Below are 5,340 nucleotides of genomic sequence, written 5' to 3' on the forward strand. Positions count from 1 at the left end.
AGAGTACTATCCAAGGTCAAGGACACTGATTCTATGGGGCTGAAGAACATACTGGGCTGCTTACTGGCTAGCCTGAATCAGGATCCGTCAGACACCTTACAGAGGGCATTTAATGGCAGCCTACAAATAGACTTTGTGCTAGAAGAATGGAAGATTGCAACTATAATCTCCTTGCACAAAACAGGGCATGAACCAACCCTGGAAATGATAGACCTATAAGTCAGACCAGCCTCAACTGTATGGCTATGGAAAGTATCATCATAGAATTAATAAATAAGAGTGTAGGCACACTACAAACTCTTGATTCAAGCCAGTTCAGATTTATTAAGTGCATCTTATGCCTACTTAACCTGATTGTCTTCTTTAAGAAGGTTACTGAAACAATGGATTAGGGCACATAAATCGACACTGCATATCTACACCATACAAATGTATTTGATACCATTTCACACTCAGGTATCATAGATAAACTATCCCAACTAAATGTTAATATCTATGTAACTCATTAGATAAGAAACTGGCTTACAAACAGAAACCAGGAAATTAGAGTGGGCTGCCTTACCTCATCCCAAAGACCTGCCACTAGCATGGATTCACTCCCTGTGTCACTTCTCTTTAGCATTTAATTTTTGGAGGTCAAAGCTACTGTTAAGGGTTTACAAGTAAACTTGGTATAATTATAAACTTCACAGAGGACACAGAGATCCTCCAAGAAGACCTTTCCTAAACCGATAGTTGATGTCAAAACTATGGACTAAAACTGAATGCAAAGAAATGAATAATATTATTCGACAAGCAAGACATCCTTTCTAACTATCACATTCAAAACACTCCCTGAAAATCAATTCAGTAGTTAGGAACTGATGTAAACAATGAACTTTCTTTCACTCATCACATATCCACTACTGTAAGAAAGTGATTTTTCATTCCACAGCTTATTACTAATGATATGGTGTCCAGGAACTGGAATGTGATCATTCCATTGTATTCCTCACTAAACAGGCTGATCTTTGAGTAAAATGCTCCCTTCAGATTGTACTTTTCCAAACATTTGAGACAACTCAAATGCAAAAACATTTTCTTACTAAGAAAATGAAGAGCCTAAATCATAAAAAAACTATGCAGACCATCTTAAAGCATTGTCTCTCTTCTTAGTATCATAGAAGCTACTGAGGATGATCTCTAATTCCTAGAGTCTCAACAGACCCTATTCTGTTAGACCAACTGCATATTCCCATGTCCACTGGGAGCATAAAAACCCACTCAAGGGATCTAAATCTCTTTTGTAACATGAACAGAAAATGTTGGAGAGATAGAGATGTATCACAGAGGATACCACTTCTTTGGAATCAACTTCCTCTCCACATAAAACAAAGTGCTTCTCTTATACTATTTAAGTATGATCTAGAAAAATAAAAGGCTAAACCACAAATTCACCCCTCATTTTTGCATTGTTGTCCCTCATGGATAGGGGCAAAATGTGAATGTTCTTCTCAACTCTAGGTTATTCGTGGGAAGCTATGACAAGGTTTCTAAAGATCCTCATGGATCAATAGCCTGGTAAGTACCTATGAACCTGTACTGCCTATGACAAGCTGTGTGGTCCATCTACTATGCCTATGAAGTGCTCTAACCATATATCATTACAATGGTGTATGTCCCACAGTGACATTTAGTGTGTATAATCTAATATAGCCCTGGCATATGGGTAAAGTCATAAAATGAACTGTGGTATTATACATTAACTGGCAATATCTCAATTGACTAGTGCTCTTAACTCCTGCACCTGTAAAGACAGTACATCATCCACCTGTGTATACAAGTAACAAATAATTAATGTGCATTCCCCAAAGATAAGATAGTAAAAGTAATTCTTATACAACTGCAGATAATACTTATATCTCAGATTTCTTGTTCCCGTTGGCTGTGGAGGGCTGAGCAGTACCTCTGCAGGTCACTGTTGTGGTGCTTGCACTGCTCAAAACAGTGAGATAAGCTTGTGGAATCAGTAACACCCCTGTAGATACAGTACCAGGAATTTTATACTGGGGACCATTATATGAGCTCTGAGGCAAACACTTCCAGTGGACCCTATGGAAAAAGGACAAGAATATGTTTGATTGCTTACAGCACCACTAGGGTGCCATGCCAATAACATGCCATTTGAAATTATGGCCATACTTCAGGTCTCATACGAGAGAATGTGTCGGCAATTTTCTTGCAACACAGGGATCAGTGACAAGATGCGATATGACCTGCACCAATATTATGATGGTTTAGGTATAGTAGCAACATGTGAGACATGGCAGAAATGTGGGTTGCGTTAGCATGCTGTTGAATATTTTCTGCACCATTGCTCTTTAACCCTTCCATTGGCTGCAGTTGTACAGTATGAAAGATAACAATAATATTTATGATACTGACCCACCCATGTGTGCTCAATGTACACCCCAGTAACTCACGCAGGTTCACAACACCATATCACACTCCATATGAAACTCTGTCTCCAGATGCAACACGTAATTCAAGCGATTCACAAACATGAGGCATCTGTTGTGTAATTATCACACTCAGAGACATAATCTGCATAATATAAATCCCAGCAACTGAATAGAGCCTCAGAGCACTATGGAAGAATATGTAGTCCGTCAATATTGCAACTCACAACACCTGTGAGCAAGTGATAATTGAAGAAGGAAAGCTGCATTCCTGCTTACTTGAGGTGGTTGTAAACTGTTACTAACAGCATTGCTTTTGCTGCACTGCCTCTCAAAAGTGTTCCTTGTTCAAATGTGTATTTGGAAATAGTTATTTTTAAGCTTGTTACACATTGTAACTTACACTGCTGCATTACTATGGGAAAAAAGTTAGGTAACTACAGAACAGTCCTTGCAGAGAATGTGTTATTCAGACATTTAATGGTGTCACACTGAAACTATGTGACTGTGCACATCTGCATTTACTTGTGTGTCACTGGAGTTTGTGTATGTTTCTGGACTGGTGTCTGAGTTGTCATAAGAGGACTGTATAGCTTACCTGTATTTGCTGACTGCACAAGTGGGAAAAACATAACTAAAAGTTCACTTAGAAAATCTTAGCAAAATATGCTCTGCTTTCTAGTCTTGCATTTCTGCCTGTTTTTTTTTTTTTCCTGGGAAGTAAAAGGAAACACATAGGCACAGTAGCATTACAGAACATATGCTGCAGGTCAGACTATGGTGCATCCTGTAAGGCAATGTACAGCTATTGATTTCACTGACTGTGAATTGATAGGTTCAGTTTGTCTACAAGTAAGTTATAGCTAGTGCACTGAATGGATGTACCTGTCTATTGGTCAGAGTACTTGGTGGTGCAGGGGGTTGTTAGCTAGTATAGGGGGGGGTCAATACTTGTGGCAATGCCATATAGTCATGTATACCAGTCTGCCTGCCTATAAGCTTAGATTTTGACATAACAGCAACACAGCCTGAGTAGTGTACTGCAGATGTCGTCACATGAGAACCAGTACTTACTGTTGTACTCACACTGTGCATTTTTAATCCACACAGCCTCATGCCTAGCAAAGGAAAGACACAAAAATGCAAGTTCTCCAACGCAGAGACTGAGATCTTGTTGCAGGCCTTCTGTCCCCAGGCCAATGGATGTTTAACCAGAAAAATGCTGACTAGGCTTACCAAGACTGTGCATAGCAGGATGTTGGAGACATTAATGCTGTCAGTGGCCAGGAATAAAACTATGAGCATGTGAGATGCAGAGCCACTGACAAAAGCATGTTGCCACATTGCACAAATGGTAGAGTGATGGAAGGTGGCCCAATAGCAGAACCAACACTGACCAAGATGGAGACATTTCTTGGTACTCTGCATGGGGATCAAGCTCCTCATTTTCCCATGGTAATGTGTCAGACCTCAATGCTGAGCTGCAGTATACACCAAAAGTTTCAATTAGGGATGCCCCCAGGTGTTTTTCAGTACTACATTAGAAAGAGCATACATCAGACCTGTGTAATATAATAAAGTATATGTTACTGATTTTGTTTTCAGGACTGCAAGCTACATGGGCACCTGTACAACCTAAGGCTATATCTCTTAGGACTGACACTATTCAATGTGCCTATTATTTCATCACTGGTAGTAAATTACAGCTGATGGGTGATACTTAGCTTAGGTATTCTACTTTGCTGTCTTCACAAGTGACTTACAATCTGGCTTCATCACCATGGATAATCCACTGTTTCATGCTGGAGAAGAGTATGGCTCTGACTGTAATGGCAGTGAATAGCTGACATGGTCAGGGAACACACTGTCAGTGATGGATACAGGGAGTGTGCAAACTGCATCCCTAGCCAGGCAGTGGACATGGCCTCTATGCCTGTGAAAACAATACAACATACCCTGCATTTCACTAATTGTCAGGTTATTGTTGGCAGACCAAGTCAGGAAATGTGCCTCCCCCAAATACACATCCCTTATTATCTACTGCAAACTCCAAAGGGCATGGGGTGATCATGTGGGTTAGTGCATTCTGTCTCACTGTCTGTGACCCACCATATCTGCAGGTTCATCAGAGATGTGCGGGCTAGCAACACCACAGTTTTTGCAGAGATGGTACATGCATTGCAAGATATGTCTGATGATGTGCAGGAGTGCACCTTCCACATGTGTGACATTCTGGACATGTTCCTTTGCCTGCTGATACAACTCAGGCACTATCTCCTTCATGGAATGCATGGCAGGCATGCAACATAGTTGGTCTACCTCTGACTTTGCTGCTGATGGTCATTCTGGTAATGGGAGTCTTATGTCATGGACACCCAGTGCCATCACTTCCACATATCTAGTGCAGAGATGATTATAGACAAGACAGGACATCTGCAAGGGTGTGGTGCTTCTGCCAGTGCCATGTCTGATAAAGGGCATTTCTAATGGTCATACAACACACCTGTGTCTAGCCAAAGCCTACTTACTTCCTATGAAAGTCTGGGGAGAGGCAGCTCCCATAGACAGGGTCATGGATAAAATAGCTGTCTGTCTTCCAGGATTGTACTGCACCTGTCCGTAAGACCTAGACCCAAGGCTGCAACATCTGCTGAGGCAGTGTTCCAGCATACCCACACACAGTCCACTGTAGTAACTAGATAAACACACAGGCATACACATGCGCACACACACACAAGCGGACACACACACATGTGCACACACACACACACACACACACACACACACACACACACACACATTGACAATGGCTCTTCACAGAGTATTTTATAATAATCTATATCACTTCCTCATCAGGCTCACATTGCAAAAAGTTATTTTCAGTTATAAAAGCACTTATTCA

The sequence above is a fragment of the Protopterus annectens genome, chromosome 4.part0, assembly GCF_019279795.1.
Source record: "Protopterus annectens isolate FY-2018-M chromosome 4.part0, PAN1.0, whole genome shotgun sequence".
Taxonomy (NCBI): Eukaryota; Metazoa; Chordata; order Ceratodontiformes; family Protopteridae; genus Protopterus; species Protopterus annectens.